Source organism: Schistocerca serialis, chromosome 1 (genome assembly GCF_023864345.2).
Source record: "Schistocerca serialis cubense isolate TAMUIC-IGC-003099 chromosome 1, iqSchSeri2.2, whole genome shotgun sequence".
In the NCBI taxonomy this organism is placed as follows: domain Eukaryota; kingdom Metazoa; phylum Arthropoda; class Insecta; order Orthoptera; family Acrididae; genus Schistocerca; species Schistocerca serialis.
In genome coordinates, this window is record NC_064638.1 from 601,595,083 (window position 1) to 601,615,559 (window position 20,477).

Sequence of the window (20,477 nt, forward strand, 5' to 3'; positions counted from 1 at the left end):
CTGTTGTAAGCGCCTTCCAAAGCCGACTAGACAGCGTCTGCTATTCTTGCACTAACAAATTTTGTAATGTGGTCAATGAGCGATTTTTATTTTGATACTGGACCTTTCTGGGGAATGATAGGTCAGTATCCATTTCCTAACAGAGAGCAATATTTCACGCACGCTACCTGCAGATTATCCAGCACAATCATTATCAGAAGAAAACAGCACATTCTGGTTGAAGAACTCTCGTCATTATTAGTGAGTGATTGATTGATAGCTCCTCGCAACAGCGCGACGGCTGCTTAGATACATCAAGGGATCTCTGTGTCCGCGATAAGGACGCCTTAAGCTGAACTCGAAAAACAGTATGACAGCACTCAGATCAAAGAGACACATTTTAAGTCCACCATCGCTCTCGCCAGTTATCACTCATACTACTAGCACTTCGGCGATCGGCTGTTTTTCTATATCTACAAAGGACCCAATGACCGTCCCTGGAGAGAGACGTCAAACAGAGATATGCTAAAGAAGTGTAAATGAAAGTATTTTCCACAGAAGTGGTTTGTAAGTGCATCAGCTGAAGTAAAAAGTCATGAAGTATTTATATTAGATATGTTTTAAGAAATCAATATCAATTCAGGATTAAAAAGTTCGGTAGGTGTTTAATTCTGCATCCATTTAATTGTTAAAAATACCTAGTTGCCATTCCTGTTACTACCATGACTGTTGTACCTCCATAACGTGCAATAAATAAACCATAAATATAAAAATGCTGAAAGATTGTCTACGAAGTTATGTAAATTGAAGCTTTAGCAACATAGTTCCTGCACGACAAACATTAAAAGAAAAGTATTAGATATGAATATGTATCAATATTTCACCAAACTAACGACAACAGAAGTAAATTAAAAATCCAGAAGAGGAGAAGATGAAGGAAATAAATTGACGGTCACCTTGAATGATGAGTAAGCTGACCACTGTGGTGATATTAATGGAGGAACAATAAGGGCACAGACATACATTGTATCTAATTGTGAAGACCGTAAAAAACAACCCTTTTGCAGTGCGCATCACCTTATCACGGCAGAATTACATCCCATGATCCCGTTAATGTGTAATTTTTAGTGCTAAAAAAGAATTAGTAGGAACACGTGTGTATAATTCCTGCATTTTGCACAATGACTATACAGTATGCAAATGACACTTTCAATGTTCTCGAAAAGTTTCATGAAGTACCAACACTAAGTGCTCTATTGAAATCGCTTGTTAAATATTACACAATAAGAAACACGAAACTTCTAAGAGCAAGGAAACAAATAAATATTAGAAGACAAACTTTAATTCAATTAATATCAATAGTGAATAAAATAAAATAAAAAGCGAAACTTCACGAAACGACGACAAGGAAGAAAGTATTGGCTATTGGTGCTGTATGCTAAAACAATTAGCCAGTAGGCGAAATACAAATAAAAAATTGTAGCTATAGACTAAAACATATATTATTTCTAAATTGGGTTACTCGCTGCTCCAAACGACAGTATGTTGAGAAACAGTACACCAAATGAATGAACAGTCCTATCATCGCAATGACATATAGTTCGTTTGACACTTTAACAATGACGTCACGAAAAATTGGTGAAACAGAAGTTGACACGCCTGTAGGGAACTTTCGTACCCCAGATCGATGTGCGTAGGACACAGCTGATGAACCCACTCACTGGCTGTGACAAAGACACCGGTGGAAAAGACAGGCTATACTTGTGGTTGACGATGGCGGAATTCACGAAGTGAACACTTAGGCAAGAGGAAAGTCCAGATCGTAGCCGAAGTCGTCGTAAGCGTGTGCAAATGGTCCAAGAAGAGATCCGAATCGAAGAACGTGATCTTAGGCAAGGACAATCGCTGTACGATCAATGGCGCGTCTCAGACAACTGCGACGACTGGGAGACAAGTGCAGAGTGCGGTATTTACAGGCACCCTCGCGTCGCTAGGACACCGGTGACGCGTTCGCGGTGGTAGCGCGCCCTCCGTGGGAACAATCTGTGGTACTGGTGTGAGGCCCAGTACATCTGACTTTTCCTCCATATAGGTAGGCTAGGAAGTAAATTCGATCACTGTCGGAATCCAAAGGGACAGTGTACGGCTAGAACAGGTTGACACACGACAGGCGCCACTTGTGCTACGTAGCTGTCAGTGTGTTTTATGTTGTTGAACATGATGTTAGTCACATTTGGTCTTTCATAATTTCTCCGAATGATCAGTTAATTAATTATTGCCGCATATTCCATGGATCATTTTGCACGATGGATCGTAATTAGGTGGAAGGAGTCGTTTCCCATTCACATCGCAAATTAATTTCACATACATTCTGAACATTTCTTAAGTTTTTTAATTTTTTCCTACCTACCACATTACAATAGCACAAATTCTTCTACAGAATGGAAGCAGTTCTCAAGGAGAAATGTTCTCCCTTTGTTTTCAGATTTTACTTTTATCTGTCAGCACTTTACATCACTGGGTAAACGAGCAAAAATTTCTGTTGCAGCATTGTGCACAGCTTTTTGAGCTAAACACAACCTTAAAGTGGAATAATGGGTATCATTTCTCCTTCTGGTATTGTAGTCATGTACATCATTGTTCCTTTTGAACTGCAGAGGATTTTTCACAACAAACTTCATGGGCGAATAAATATATGTGAAGCAGTAGTCATAATGCCAAACTTCTTAAACAGGTGTCTGTAAGATGATCGTGGGTGAGCACCACATATTATTCGTATAGCATGCTTTTGTGCAATAAAGAATTTCTTTCTTAAAGATGTGTTAGGCCAGAACATTATTCCATGTAATATTGTTCAATGAAAATAAGCAAAATATGTCAACTTCCTGATTTATCTCTCCCCATGATTTGCAATGATTATAAGCGAAAATGTGGCTATCTAAGTTGTTTTAGGAGTTTTAAAATGTGCTTTTCCCAATTTAAATTCTCACCAATATGAACACCTAAGAATTTTGAATTTGTTACATCACTGTGTGTTACACTTATCATTGGTGTAGCATGCTTAGATGTGCAGAACTCTATATATGTCGTGTCTTTAAAATTGAGCGCGAGACCATCGGCAGAAAACGAGTCAATGACACTTCTAAGAACTTTGTTTAGCATTTCTTCTGCTTCTGTACTTATGCTTGGATTGATTCCAATACTAGTGTCACCAGCAAAAAAGAGGTAATTCTGCTTGTTGTATGCTGGACAGAAGGTCGTTTACATGTATGAGGAACTATAGTGGACCTAAGATTGAACCTTGGGAAACCTCATACGTGATTTCTCCCTAGCTAGAATTAAGTCCCTGGACTATATTGCTTGAATCACTAAGTACAATTTTCTGTGTTCACTTTGTTAGATACGACATTATCAGTTGGTTGGCTATATCTTCAATCCCATAAAATGTCAATTTCTCTATCAGAATACTGTGATTCTACCAGTCAAATGCGTTAAAGAGGTCACAGAAAATAGCAACTGGAGCTATTTTATAATTTAATGCTTGTAAAAATCTGGTGAGTGAACATGTAAATAGCAATCTCAGTAGAGCAATCCTTCTGAAACCCAAACTGTGATTTGCTAATGGTACTTTAAAGAGAAATTAACAAGTTTTGTAACAAAGACCTGAATGCTAAAATCTGACAGATGTTGTGAATATGAACTTTGTAACTTTGTTTGTTTAAAAGATATCGTAAATTTAAATTATCAGTATTTTCGGTTAAGCCTCAGAACGTCATTTCCTCCACACAAAACACAGCAAACGATGACAGCGTCACACCTCATTGAATCATTAGGTAATAGAATATTTGCTGTAAAGTTCAATGCATAATAGTTACTTTTGTTCTTTATTTATTTATCAGGAAGCACATTGGTACAAGGCTACTAGCCGAGACATTCAAAGTTAAGAAGGAAATTGTACTGGTTTTATGTAAAAGAATTTAACGTTTATTATGTAATCGATATTATTGTTACTTTATTTACGACGTGAAAGTGGTCAAGCTTTGATTATTTAAATATGTTAAAATGTAACATTATGTGGAATAAGCTGTAGCCAATCAGATGGATGGCTTCAGGCAAGGGAACTGTGCCAGTCAGTTGAGCGAGGATATTCGGCGCGCGGGAAACGCGGCCGGGGACGGGCAGAGGACAGTACTGGTGCAGACGCGAAAGCGAACAATTTGGCTGGAGACACCAAAGGGTACAGTTCGGATGCAGATGCGAAAGCGGACGGTCGGTCCTTAGGCAGCTAGGAAGTGAAACGACTTAGAAAATTTCGCGTTGTGTGGTATCGCGAGACTTAGTCTCTGAGTGGTGAGCAGCCTCGCACCAGGTGTGAACTCTAACTTTTCGCGTAGATAACTTGTATTTCGAATGATATTGTAAATGATCCAACTGTGTCAAATGGATTTGCGCTCGGTTGTAACAGTAACTCTAAATACGACCACTTTCACTATTAGTTTTCTTACTGAATAAACATTATTCTAACCAAATCGCAACTGTGTCGCCTAGTTCCCGATAATATTATCAGTGTTGTTATATGTTATGTTAACTTTGTATTTCGCAAACTTTCCATTAGCCAGACAATTTAACCAAAGGGCCACAAGTGTCAAAAATGGGCATGTAATGCGACATGTGCGTTCAACCCCTTGACGAGTTTGAGCCAAGACATTTCGACGAAGAGGAACCGCATGTGAGCTCGAACATCTTTGGGATGTTAGCTCGCAACTCTGAGAGGTTCCATGCCCTCTTTCGCATGTCTCCTCTAAGAAAAAAAAAAAAAAAAGTTCAAATGGCTCTGAGCACTATGGGACTTAACTTCTGAGGTCATCAGTCCCCTAGAACTAATAACTGCTTAAACCTAACTAACCTAAGGACATCACACACATCCATGCCCGAGGCAGGATTCGAACCTGCGACCGTAGCGATCGCGCGGTTCCAGACTGTAGCGCCTAGAACCGCGCGGTCACTCCGGCTGGCTCTCCTCTCATTTTTATCAATTTTATTAATATTCTGTCATTGCACGGTAGTAACAGACCAAATAAGGTTATTGTAATGAGAGTATTTGTACTGAGGGCTCAAAAATGCTTTTCACTTGATTCCTAAACATGTTTTACTTCCATGGGTGGCCTGCGCGAGGCGTGCATCGTAGGACGCTGCACACTGCGTTTCCGGTTGGGAGCTGCACTTCCCTGAATTCTGAGGGGTTCGTACAATAGGCTTAAGTGCCTGGTGGAACGACTGACGTCGGTCGAGTTTCGTCTCTTGTATGCAGGGCGAAACGACTTGCGAAACGTCAGTTTATGTGTTTACCGATCCGGCGCGTCCGGAACGAAGATTCCTGCCACCGACTGACTGCATTGTCCTCATGATTCTGAGAATACTTGTGGACTGTGTCCTGCTGGGTGCAACTGTCGGACACCGGATGGCCTGTGGTCTAGCCAGGTTGTTTTCGTAGCTGATCAAACGGCAAGTTCAGTGCCCACAGCTGAGTAGCAGAGGCATGATTGGTCAACTTAAACTGAGGCTAGTTGACATCATAATGCCCTGCTCGAAATTGGAGGGAACGGTCGCTATTGGCGCGAATGATGTTCTGAGACAGTGTGGGGCAATTTTGGAATGAGAACTGATTGCTGATTCGCGGTTTTCGAGGAGATTACGGAGTTCAGCTTTGCTGGCTTCATTCTTGCATTGCATCACAGAGGGGATTCCGGATCTGATCTTCGTCGGAGTCAGTCGGGCTTGCGACTTAGTCTCTGGTTTTCGGTAGAACTTAGAATTCTGGGACAGCCTTCGCAGCCAGGGGTTGACACAGAGTCGTTGCACGGCAGAAGTCGGCGCCTACATCAACAGGACGCTGCCTACCGACGACGTGCTGCAGATTTCAGTACTGGTACAGTATTTTTCGGCTCCAGCATTGTAGGACCTTATCAATTTTATACTGAATCCCTCAGCAGCACGCGCGCTCGGTTTGCTACAAGTCCCATTGCTTGTTCCTCCATGTGACCCCATTTGAGATCTCACTGCTAATTGCGATACTGCTATATAGTCAGGAGATTAATATTTGATTCATTAGGACCTCCAGTCATTATCGTCAATCTATTGCATCACAGAGAGTAGGAGCCCCTTGTTCTCGAGCCAACTATTATTCACATAATATTTCAGTATACCCTATCCTTTAACTTACTGTGTGTAGACAATCATGTGCATTTATGTCCTGATGTAAAATAAATCTCATTGTAATATTTAATCCGCATATAATTTCGTATATATAGGCAGAATCCTGTTGTTTATTATTATAAAGTTCTCTTTTTTTGAGTAGATTACGATTTTTATTAAATTATTGCGATTGTGCACTCCTTATTTTACCAACCAGCAGGGTCCACCATCATTTTCTTCCGTTACCGATGCGCACATAATCAATTAGGTGGTATGTAAGGAGAGGGTCGAGTGCATGCCCAGTTCTCATGCAAAATTCGTCTGAATTAAAGAGGTACAAACTCTTCTCCACCCTGGCACCTCGCAACTGAATGGTCAAAACATGGTCCTGTCGCAAGTAATTCAGGTCACTCTGTTTCTAGAAGGGTTTCAGAAGGTGGTAGGTATAGCTCTCTCTGACATATAGCTCTCTCCGACTTCTACTTGGTTCTGACCTAAACTGGATCGATTACATGTGCAAAGGTTTAGGAATGCCATCAGTTACAAGAGAAATAGGGACTGCCTAAAAAGCTATGTTGGAATTTTGCTATAACAGACAAGTTCGGGATGACTCGTTTCGAGATATGAGAGTGCCATGAATGTGATTCACTAGTGGCTGTAATCATTAAAGGACTCTTCCATAGGATCCAATGCAGGTATGGGGTTGAATGGGAAGACTTGATTCCAAATCGCAAACAGCATTTCTACCAAAGAGCATAACACTAGAGATCTGAAGAGTCTGTGTGCATTTCTTAGGACCTCAATCAGTTCACCATCTACTGTTTGTGATCCTTCTCAATCAACCTTCGGCTATAACTCAGTGCATATGTCGCAAAACCTCTGATATGGCATCGAGCCAGTTTGTGTTAGAACTACTGGAGAAATATCTGGCGGCGGCATAAGGGAGAGGCAAATACTGGCTTCATACCATGTTCCTTAGGCGAATCAATTTCTAAATTTCGTGATTTCATTACGAGCTTAAACCCATCGGCGACGTGTAACCGCACTGTTGGCCTGATAAAATACACTCCTGCGATCACTGTCTATATTCAGTGACACGATACTGGTCTGGAAAAACCACTACATTCGGAGGTGATTCCATTCCTCCATTTATAAGGCCTTTATACGAGTATAGCTTTTAACACGGATACCGTTAGCAATACGTGTGAGCACCAGTAGAACCAAGACCGATTGTTATAGTAACATGGTCATTGTGATCGTGTTTTTAACATTTGACGGTTTGAAGGCGATTACGCCTCTCTTTCTAAGACACATGTTACCATCCACAGGAAAAACTTATGAGACATGTTGACCCATCACTGATTTTCGCTCAGTAGTGTTTCGCATTGCTGGCAATCATTTATTGGCGATGCATTATACTTAGTAGTAGGGGATGTGTGATAGGTTCACCTTGAGCATCAGGCTTATAAAGTATGTGTGTGTGTGTGTGTGTGTGTGTGTGTGTTCCGACATGTGCAAAGCAAATGGCTCTGTTCAGTCGTAAGGAAGGTATGGGTTTGACATGGAATACTGCCATACCAAAGGGAATGGAAGTTTTCTTTTTACTTGGAAAAGTATGTCAAGTCATAAGAGTGGTGCAGATATTTCTATTTCAAGAGCCACAGCCGTCAGTAGTGGTATTTCTGATACTTCGCTCATTGTCGTATGTCGTCCAATTGACACTGCAATCGTAATATTTAATTGTAAGTATAGCGATCAAATATACGTTGGGGTGCAGGAATGTAGTTGACCTACCCGTGTCGTCCTCTAGATGGCTGAACAGCGAACTAATATTCAATGCTTATTGTACAGCTTTCGTGATCGCATGAGTTCCCTGTGGAAATCTGAGAAGATTCAATATGAATGTGTGTTTGGGCTGTAGCATTATTCCCTCCAATGTAAATGTCTGGTTGACTGCTCCTGCAGGTTTCCTGTCTTTATTTAGTTGAGAGAACATCGATTGTGGTGTGTGTTGTGTGAATCTAGCAGGTAAAAACCGGGTGGAAGACACGTTTGCTGGTTCTCTAGACATAAGAAACATCTTAGTTGACTTTGTAAGGCCGGCCGGAGTGACCGAGCGGTTCTAGGCGCTACAGTCTGGAACCGCGCGACTGCTACGGTCGCAGGTTCGAATCCTGCCTCGGGCATGGATATGTGTGATGTTCTTAGGTTAGTTAGGTTTAAGTAGTTCTAAGTTCTATGGAGCTGATGGCCTCAGATGTTAAATCCCATAGTGCTCAAAGCCATTTGAACCATTTTTTTTTCCTCTTAGGACAAGAATTTCCATGCAGACAAGCTGTGACATCGCAAAAACTCCTACAACAACAACAAAAGCGACCATTAACTATTTTTGTGACACTTATGATTTCCAGAAAGGGGCTGATATGTAATGGACTGGCTGTTCCATTAGGATCTGTAGAAGGATTGCAACCTGTGTTATTCTGGGCTATTTTTGTAAACAATTTATGACGGCATTGCAAAAGATTTCTGTGGTGTGTCCAGAGGGTGACTTGGCTTTTATTTATATAGACATGTGACATCAGTATAACCTTGACAACCTTCTAGCAGAACTTTAGATGGTGAATCACTATAGAAACATCTCTTCCTCATCGCATCAGCAATGGTGGCTAGGAAAACATGTGCACGGCTTGAGGCATCTTGTAGATTCGACTGATGTGCTTGCGCCACCCTGGTGTGCATGCCTGGAGGCCTCTGTAGGGAACAGATTGCTGATATGTCATAGCTGAATTTCTTAACGATAGTTCAAAAGCATTTTTACCTGCAATGAGTATTTGTGTACGGCATTATGTCGGCTGTTTAAGCATTGATAGCATGTTTGCAGAGCATTATACTTGCATTATTTCGCCAATTTTACACATAACGAACGTGTCTGTTGAATTATTTTGCGAACATGTCTGTGGACTGTGCAACACATTATTTCAACAGTTTATAATTAGTGAGCGTGCTTGCACAGCGTTATACGTGCATTATTTTGACTATTTACGAGTTGTCTGGGTGTCTGTGCCTCAGTGTACTCCATTATTTCTGTAATTTACGAGTGGTTTCCAGATCTTCAGGCTGTGCAATGCATTACTTCAACAGGTTACAATTAGTGACTGTGTTTTCAGAGCTTTATATATACATTATTTTGATAATTTACGAGTTGTTTGTGATGTGTCGACAGAAGTGCCGACACAGTGTTATTTTGAGGGGGCCGATAGGCACGCTATCTAACGCAGACGGGCGTGAAGTCTGGAACAGGATAACTATTGAATGGTAGCAAGAAAAGTACGTAGCTGCTTTATACTTAACTTTAATGACTCCTTGTGATACATCTCTCTTGAGTATACAAATGCGACTCGTAAGATACATGCACTGTTACAATTGGCGCCTTGCTAGGTCGTAGCCATGGACTTAGCAGAAGGCTATTCTAACTGACTCTCGGCAAATGAGAGGAAGGCTTCGTCCGTATTGTCGCTAGCAATGTCGTCCGTACAACTGGGGCGAGTGCTCTCTCGTATATCGAGACCTGCCTTGTGGTGGCGCTAGGTCTGCGATCACACAGTGGCGACACGCGGGTCCGACATGTACTAAATTGACCGCGGCCGATTTAAGCTACCACCTAGCAAGTGTGGTGTCTGGCGGTGACACCACAGTTTGTGTGTCTATACATCAGTTTACTCCAGTATTTCGGTGATTTGTGAGTAGTTTGCAGGTCTGTAGGCTGTGTATTGTGACCCCAAGCACGTCAGAGCGATTGTTTTATATTAGTGTAATAAATAAAGTAAGTGAAATCTATCCCTAAGTAAATTGCTCCAATTTCCCACTGAAAATAAATAAAATACACTCCTTACTCCCCACCAATTTTAAGGATGAGGTGTGGTTGGATAAGTTAGATTAGTGGAGGCAGCCCAATTGACCCTTTTCCCTCCAAAACTTTCCCGCCATTTTGTTAGGTTAGTGGAGGTAGCCCAAGTGACGGTTTTCCCGCCACAATTTTAACTTACCGCTATTTTCTTGGGAGGGGTGGGGAGAGGGGTGGGTAGGGGAGGGGGGTTAGTCCAATTGAGCTATTTTCCCACCAAAATTTGAACTCGCCATGACATCATTGCGATGTTGCCATATCTATCGCCGCCATCCTGGATTCGCCATCTTCAATAAATTTGGCAAAAATGCAGAACGGGCTGATGCACAGTTTCCTCTACTACTCCCATCCCATGACATATTCTGATCCGTGCAATGCTGGGTTTCTCAGCTAGATTAAAACCAGATCTATTTCATATTATGTGTCGTTATTTAAGTGCAAGCATCAAAGTATGTCGGAGGAATGAAACAGTAAAAGGATTTTCACATGTATGGTGAAGTTCGTAAGTCACAGACTCTGTAGCTTTTCCTAAGTACATTTATTACTCCTAATTTCGAAGATTTTTGCTCACTTCGCTCACCCACTGCCACGCAGTACCACCAACGCCCTTCCTAACACCTTTAGACCAAAGGCTCTCTACCACCACAACCACAAGTGGGTGGTAGTGAGTGCTCATGGAGAAAAGTCTGTCTGTGCACATACACACGAAAATTTTTATACATAGATATATTGGTAGTGTGTTCCGAACCCTCATCAAGTAGGCAAAATAAAAATAAAAAATTGAATCTACACTCCTGGAAATGGAAAAAAGAACACATTGACACCGGTGTGTCAGACCCACCATACTTGCTCCGGACACTGCGAGAGGGCTGTACAAGCAATGATCACACGCACGGCACAGCGGACACACCAGGAACCGCGGTGTTGGCCGTCGAATGGCGCTAGCTGCGCAGCATTTGTGCACCGCCGCTGTCAGTGTCAGCCAGTTTGCCGTGGCATACGGAGCTCCATCGCAGTCTTTAACACTGGTAGCATGCCGCGACAGCGTGGACGTGAACTGTATGTGCAGTTGACGGACTTTGAGCGAGGGCGTATAGTGGGCATGCGGGAGGCCGGGTGGACGTACCGCCGAATTGCTCAACACGTGGGGCGTGAGGTCTCCACAGTACATCGATATTGTCGCCAGTGGTCGGCGGAAGGTGCACGTGACCGTCGACCTGGGATCGGACCGCAGCGACGCACGGATGCACGCCAAGACCGTAGGATCCTACACAGTGCCGTAGGGGACCGCACCGCCACTTCCCAGCAAATTAGGGACACTGTTGCTCCTGGGGTATCGGCGAGGACCATTCGCAACCGTCTCCATGAAGCTGGGCTACGGTCCCGCACACCGTTAGGCCATCTTCCGCTCACGCCCCAACATCGTGCAGCCCGCTTCCAGTGGTGTCGCGACAGGCGTGAATGGAGGGACGAATGGAGACGTGTCGTCTTTAGCGATGAGAGTCGCTTCTGCCTTGGTGCCAATGATGGTCGTATGCGTGTTTGGCGCCGTGCAGGTGAGCGCCACAATCAGGACTGCATACGACCGAGGCACACAGGGCCAACACCCGGCATCATGGTGTGGGGAGCGATCTCCTACACTGGCCGTACACCACTTGTGATCGTCGAGGGGACACTGAATAGTGCACGGTACATCCAAACCGTCATCGAACCCATCGTTCTACCATTCCTAGACCGGCAAGGGAACTTGCTGTTCCAACAGGACAATGCACGTCCGCATGTATCCCGTGCCACCCAACGTGCTCTAGAAGGCGTAAGTCAACTACCCTGGCCAGCAAGATCTCCGGATCTGTCCCCCATTGAGCATGTTTGGGACTGGATGAAGCGTCGTCCCACGCGGTCTGCACGTCCAGCACGAACGCTGGTCCAACTGAGGCGCCAGGTGGAAATGGCATGGCAAGCCGTTCCACAGGACTACATCCAGCATCTCTACGATCGTCTCCATGGGAGAATAGCAGCCTGCATTGCTGCCAAAGGTGGATATACACTGTACTAGTGCCGACATTGTGCATGCTCTGTTGCCTGTGTCTATGTGCCTGTGGTTCTGTCAGTGTGATCATGTGATGTATCTGACCCCAGGAATGTGTCAATAAAGTTTCCCCTTCCTGGGACAATGAATTCGTGGTGTTCTTATTTCAATTTCCAGGAGTGTATATACTAAAACATACATTGAAGAGCCAAAGAAACTGGTACACCTGCCTAATATTGTGTAGGGCCCCCGCGAGCCAGCAAATGTGCCGCAACAAAACGTGGCATGGACTCGACTAATGTCTGATGTAGTGCTCGAGGGATTTTATACCATGAATCCTGCAGGGCTGTCCATAAAAAATGGTTCAAATGGCTCTAAGCACTATGGGACTTAACATCTGGTTCATCAGTCCTCTAGACTTAAAACTACTTAAACCTAACTAACCTAAGGACATCACACACATCCATGCCTGAGGAAGGATTCGAACCTGAGACCGTAGCAGCAGCGCGATTCAGGACTGTAGCGTCTAGAACCGCTCGGCCACAACGGCCGGCGACTGACCATAAACCCGTAAGACTACAACGGGGTGCAGACCTCTTCTGAACATCATGTCGTCTAGCATCCCAGATATGCTCAATAGTTTGGGAGTTTGGAGGCTAGCGGAAGTGTTTAAACTCAGAAGAGTATTCGTGGAACCACTTTGTAGCAATTCTCGACGTGTCGGTTGTCGCATTGTCCTGCTGGAAAGTTCATCAGAAAGCACAATGGACATGAATGGATACAGGTGACCAGACAGGATCCACACGTAGCGCGTCACCTGTCAAAGTCTTATTTAGATGTATCAGGTATCCTCTATCACTAGAACTGTACACGCCCTACACCATTGCCGAGCCTCCAGCAGCTTGAACAGTCCCTTGTTGACATTCAGGGTACATTGATACAAGAGGTTGTCCCCATAACTGTACACGTCCATCCTCTCGATACAATTTGAAACTTGACTCATCCGACCAAGCAACATGTTTGCAGTCATCAACAGTCCAACGTCGGTGATGACGGCCCAGGCGAGGCGTAAAACTTTTTGTCGTGCATGCATCAAGTGTACACGAGTGGCCCTTCGGCTCCGGAAACCCATATTGATAATATTTCGTTGAATGATTCGTATGCTGACACATGTTAGTGGCCCAGCACTGAAATCTGAAGCAATTTGCGGAAGGGTTGCACTTCTATCACGTTGACCTATTCTCTTCAATCGCCGTTGGTCCCGTTCTTGCAGGATCTTTTTCCCGCCACAGCGATGTTGGACATTTGTTGTTTTACCGGATTCCTGACATGTACTGTACACACGTCAAATGGTCATACGGGAAAATCCCCATTTCATCGCTATCTCTGAGATGCTGGGTCCTATCACTCATTCTCCGACTACAACACCAAGTTCAAACTCACTTAAATCTTGATAAGCTGCCATCGTAGCAGCAGTTACCAATCTAACAACTGTGCCAGACACTTGTTGCCGACCGCTGTGCCGTGTTCTGCTTGTTTACATATCTCTGTATTTGAATACGCATACCTATCCCAGTTTCTTCGGTGCTGAAGTGTATATTACCTCAAAATTGGAATTATTGCTTTTCCGACCAACAGTATGTCGAGAATATGTAGTAAACAATACACAAAATTAATGAAAACGCCTATCGTTGCAGTGACATATAGTTTGCCATTCTAACAATGACGACACATTGACTAAACAGAACTTGAACACCTGAAGGTCTCTTTTGTGCCCCATTCGGTGTGTGTAGGACGTAGATGTTCACTTGCACCGGCCGTGACGCAGAGACTGGTGGAAAAGACAATCGTTACCTGTGGTTGACGACGATGCCGGAAATCACGAAGTGAACCATTGACCAGACAGAAAGTTCAGAGTGTAGACAAAGTAGTCGTAGGCATGTGAAAACAGTTCAGAGAGCGATCCAGTTGGAAAAACGTAAACGCAGGCAAGGTCAATCGCAGTACGATCAGTGGCGCATATCAAAGGCTTCAGAAAATAGCGGGAAGTGCTGGCTGCGGTATTTACAGGCACCCTCGTGTCAGCGGATGAGCCCAGGTGACTTGTCCGCGGTGGTGGTGCACCTATCGTGGAAGAAATCTGTAGCTGTGGTATATAGCCACAGTATTTCTGGCCTTTCCTCCATACTGATAGCCTGGGAGGGGAATCCAATCATTGTCGGATACTAAAAGGGAAGGGTACTGCAAGTACAGGTTGAGCCACGAAGTTTGCCAACTTTCTTATGTGGTTGTCGGTCTGTCTGTTTTAGTCCATCGAACAGTGACGTCAGCCGTGCTTGGTTTTTAGTAATTACTGGTAATGAACAACTATTTATATTTGCAAGTGTGAAATAAAGAACCAAAAAGATGAAGGAACGTCGTGTGACTAGGGCCTCCAGTCGGGTAGACCCTTCACTGGGAGTAAGTCTTTCGATTTGACTCCACTTCGGCGACTTGTGCGTCGATGGGGATGAAATGATGACGATTAGGACAATACAACACCCAGTCCCTGAGCGGAGAAAAACCTTTGACCCAGCCGGGAATCGAACCCGGGCCTAAGGATTGACATTCTGTCGCGCTGACCACTTTTTTTTTTTTTTTTTTTTAATCTCATTTTGTTCGTTATAGTTCGTTGCAATTGTTCGTTGAGGACGTCCCCAGACGCCCACTGAAGTTCATCGTTGATCCATTTACTCAGTTTTTTTATTACAGAGGGCAGCTAACCCTCTGACCGAACACGCTGAGCTACCATGCCGGCTTTTTTTTGTTCGCTTTTGTTCGTTGTATCTGCTCTGAGCGGACGTCGTAAAACATCCGTTTAAGTTCGTTGTTGATCGATTAACTCAGTTTTTTTGTTACAGAGGGCGACTAACCCTCTGACCGAACGCGCTGTTTTTGGCGCCCCCGTGTGGGTTCGAACTTTTTTTTTTAATGGCAACAGCGTATGTCCACTGAGCTACCTTCTTTTTGTCTCATTTTGTTCTATATTTTTCGTTGACTTTGTTCGGGGCGGACGTCCGAAGACACCCGTTTAGGTTTCCTCGTTGATCCATTCACTCAGTTTTTTATTACAGAGGGTAGCTAACCCTCTGACCGAACACGCTGAGCTACCGTGGCGGCATAGTCACAACGTCAATAATCTGAAGAGAAACTGGGGAGCTGTATCTCTAGAGGAATTAACGAGCTGAAGTTTCCAAAGATGAGTATATCCGCAAAGGCTGCAGATTTGGCCGTCTGTATATTTAAATTCATGTAGGGTTAAATTACATATCAGTGAAGTTACGTGGGTCTTACACATAGTCATTAAGGTAAATGGTACGCCTCGTCTGGAAGGCCTCAAGTCTTTTGGTACAAGACAACGCGACTCGCTTTGGAGTTCGCATGCTACCTCCTCGACCAGCTCCCGAGAACAAGTGCTTCGCCATGTCAGATTGAAGACAGAGCGACCCAGTTTCACTATCGATCGCTCTCGAAACAGAACGTGTACAGCACGCGAGCGAGAGTGGAACAACAGTTTAATTCTGAGTTCCTCCCACTTGCATCGCGTGTTTCTTGCTTTCTCTCAACAAGTAGGCAAAGCCATTAAGTATGCCCTTTCAAACTTACGTAGCTCATTTGCAGTAAATGGCATTACCTCCTCAGAGAAAGCAACGAAGCGCACACCAAGTCTGGACGTCAGAACCAACACTACAGCGACAAGGTGAACAATGATTCCCTTGCGAATCTCTCTCTGAAGCGACATTCGCGTAAGGTATGCAGACAGCAGCTGCAAAGAATGATCCTGTATATCAATCAGGCAATCACTTTAAACAAAAAAACATAAACAAATTCAATTGACTTTTAATGATTATTTAAATGAGACCTTCCGGCAGAAATCCTCTGACTATGTCTCGTAAATAATATGAAGGAAAACTCTGATAACCAAACTTTCATATTTTTCCAGAGTAAGCACATTCGACAGGTGAAACGATCATTTAGTCGCAGATGTGTCAACTTCTAGGGCGGCAGTTGTACTCAGAGCGTATCTAGCTGACCGTTTTACAGAGTTCTTCGGGAATATACCAACTCCATCTTCAAAGTTTCAGCTGACATCGAAAAACAGTGAGCTGCCTCGTAACCGGCGTAGCATAGCAGCATTCTTTCTAACAGTCTGCTTATAAAATGTGCAAAGTGAAATAAAAAACATGAAATTGTATCGCGATGCCAACAAAATGAGGTGTATCCCCAGCCTTTGGATCTTGATCATTACACAATATTACGAGCCTCATTTATTCCAAACGACGACCTCATAGTTGTGTTTAGCGTGTAATGCTTACCATTTACTATTACCAAAAAATAGTCAATCGACAAAAGAAGTTGTTAAGTTCCTGAAGCGGTCTAGATTAAGTTTTACGATTCTCAGGCTTCTCTATATGCTATAGGTGGTGCAAGGCAATTTCATCTCTAGATTGAGAACAATTTAAGAATATTATAGAACGAAATGTTATGCAAACTGGAACAAATAACATTTCACTTAGTACCTCTACCAGGAATGCTGCGAAGTAAACACTTGAAATGCGTCATAATTATTCGTTTGCTCATCTACATCTACACCGTTAAGAGGCAAGATTAAAAATAATGATTGTCCGTTTCGAAAACACTATTTAATAACACTGAATAGGAAACACTTTCCTAATGTCCTGCAAACACGATGTCCTGTGCTAAACACAACGTTAACAATGTTAATATGCAGTAAAAATCTTTAATTTTTCTTCTGGGATAATAATTACACATTTCATTATTCATTGTTCAGCTCAAATGCTGTAGTGGATTATTTACAAAAAGCTTCATTATAGACTAAATTTATAGTGAAGCAGCAATCATAATACCGAACTTCTAAGACAGATGTCTACAAGATGATCCTGGGTGAGCACCACATATTATTCTTGCAACAATTTTCTGAGCAATGAAAACTTTCTTTCTTTATGATAAGTTACGCCAAAACATTATTCTTATGATATTATTGAATGAAAATATGCAAAATATATCAACTTACTGATTTGTCTTTCCCCAAGATTTGCAATTATTCTAAGTGTAAACACTGCTGTACTACTTTAGGAGTTCCAAAATTAGCTTTTCCTAGTTTAAATTCTTATCAATGTGAACATCTAAGAATACTGAAGTTTCCAACCTATTTGTTATTTTTTCACTGAGAGTTACACTTATTGCTGTAGTACCTCTAGATGTGTAGAACTGCGTATGTTGTGCCTTTTTAAAATTGAGGGTGAAACTATTCCTATAAAACCAGTCAACAAAACTTTTAAGAGCATTGCTTACAATTTCTTCTGCTTCTGTATGGATGCGTGGATTGATTATAATACTAGTGTCACATGCAAAAAGAAGTAATTTCGGGTTGAATTAGTAAGTACAATTTTCTTCATTCTTTTGGTCAGACAGGGCATTACCCGTTAGTTGGCTGCACCATCATTCCCATAAAACTTCCATTTATCTAGGAGAATACTGTCATTCACAGAATGTAATGGCTCAGATAGGTCGCAGGAAATACCAACTGGTGCTATTTTATTATTTAATGCTTAGAAAATCTGATGAATGAGCATGTAAATAGCATTCTCAATAGAGCAACTCTTCTGAAATCCAAAGTGCAATACTAATATTGTTCAGGTGAGATACAATTCTAGAATATATCATCTTCTCAAAAATTTTGTAAAATGATGTCATCAGTGATAGAGGTTGGTTGGTACTGACTTCCCTCCTTCACCTTTCTTACAGAGAGGTTTGGCGGTGGCATATTTCTCAAAATGAGTAAACTACAGGTATATTTCAGTCTCTCTGGAAAACGCCTTGAGTTGGCGATGAATTGCATATTTCAGATAAGTCAGGACTTAGTACATAGGAACATATCTTTGGTAGTCTACTGGAAACACCATCAAAAGCAGATGAGTCTTTATTTTTTAGAGAATACATAATTTTCATAATTTCAGTAGGAGTAGTTGGTGAGATATCATATGAATATCTGATTCTGAAATTTTGAAAATTATGTATTCTCCAAAAATACGGCTACAGTTGTCAGTTTCTTTTATTTAGAACATGGCCTGTTTCGGGTTCTTATACGTCCATCTTCAGGTGTCATAACTTCGTGCTGTGACCCCGAACGCCGCGGTGAACGAGTACAGAAGGCTGTGTACTACCAGCGAGCACAGAGTTCTGATAAGTTACCCCTGCGTTCGCTGGTTGTACACCTCGTCTTATAGACTTTCACCGCGGCGCTCGGGGTCACAGCACGAAGTTATGACACCTGAAAATGGGCGTATAAGAACCCGAAACCGGTCGTGTTCTAAATAAAAGTATCTTACAGTTGTAGCGGTGTTTTCAAGCTCTGGTATAATGCTCGGTCACGGATGTTCCTCCGACAGTATTGTTTGTTATATGATAGAATTTTATGATAGTTGGTTTTTCAGGATATTGCTGTTTCTTTTCTGAATTCTTCATCCCTATACTTTCTACTACATTTAAGAAGTGAAAATATCGCCTGTGCGATTTTCTGTTAAATGTGTCTAAAGGTTGAAACTGTTTTTAACTTCTCTTATGGTAACATAATTGCTATAGCACTGCCTGCCTGACCAACATGCACTCTTCTATAGTGCTTGCAGCTAATTTCATACCCACCACTCTGTGGCAAAGGTTTCATTTAGTCTCTAGTGTTGAGTTAAGTACGCTGCTGTTATTGTAAAACGTAGGTTTATAATTGCGAGACTTGGTCCGTTTTACAAAACTGTCTGTAATTTGGTCAACAAATATCATTTTGAAAAGCAGATTCAGATAATTCGACTAATATGATACCATGCAGGTACATGTTTGCAACTTTTTGATCTCCTGGAACTACCTGGAATTACAGTGTCGATATTACAGATCATGACAACAAAAAACAAAAATACAAACACACCCACCCACCCACCCACCCACCACACACACACACACACACACACACACACACACACACACACACACACACTCACTCACTCACTCACAGACACACACACAAAACCATGTTTGGGTACAGAGTTTTACTAAGACGGCACACTAAAAAAAAATTAAGCTTTGAGGGGTTAAGTCATTCATGAAAAATTCAGATAGTACAGGACTAAGAGAGGAATTCGTAATCACGCATTGAGATTGGCTGTTTTCTTTTCTATAACGTTCGTCCCGTATATTATGGGCTTAGCTTTTTCAGGATTTGGCAGATTTTATGTTATTGTTTAACTATGTGTCTGCATACCCTACCTGACACCACGCTCGTCAGATTAACAAGTAACAAGTCATGTGCACAATCTGTCTGTGAGTCGTGTTGATTTCGTTCAGTGTTTTATCATATCTTAATGTTTTCATATCTTATTTTCTGAGGCTTTAATTTGGAGGCTACCCCAGCATTTGCTTAAAAGAGCGTGGGAAACCGCCTAAAAACCACACTCAGTTTGGCTGGTGTACCACCCCGTTGTTGTTAATCGGCCACGCTATGCTAGCACGTCAGGAATTCATACTTTTTATAACTGGAAATACGTAATTCTGTTTTACACGTGTTTGAATAGCAACGATTATGAAATATCGCACTGCTCTTATGATCTTCTTCTCTCAAAAGGCTAAGTCTTGTCTCTGTAGCGATAGCTTCCTCTCTTCAGCAGTAATCTACACCTCCATGTATCTTCAGCGACCCATCTCACTGATCCCGGTTTTTTCCCTACGATCACGCTTTCGAAAGTGTTTTGTGAAGTAATTTCATGTCTAATTAAGCGTCTAACGAGTTTTTATTAGCGTTGGCCTATAACTTCCAGTAATTCTTTATGCCCTCCCCTTTCCTCTAGAACCACCTCATCCTTTTACCTGTCAGTCCAACTAGTTCTCGTAATTCTCCTCCAGAACAACATTCCTGCAACTTCGAGGTGAGCTTTTTGCCCCTTTTCTAAGGCCTCGGTTTCACATTCAGCTATTCTCCTCTTGATTTCATTGAGACATCCCTAGTTTGCCGAGCGAGGTGGTGCAGTGGTCAGCACACTGGGCTCGCATTCGGGAGGACGACGGTTCAACCCCGCCTCCGGTCATGCTGATTTAGGTTTTCTGTGATTTTCCTAAATCGCCTCAGGCAAATGCCGGGCTGGTTCCTTTGAAAGTGCACGGCTGATTTCCTTCTTCTCCTCCACTACTCTGATGGGGCCGATGAACTCGCTGTTAGGTCCCTTCCCGTAAATCAACCAACCATCCCTAGTTTCCCTCCAAATCGGTACCAAGACAGTGAAATTCAGTTACTTCGTTGAGTTGTTCACTGCCTATTTTTAT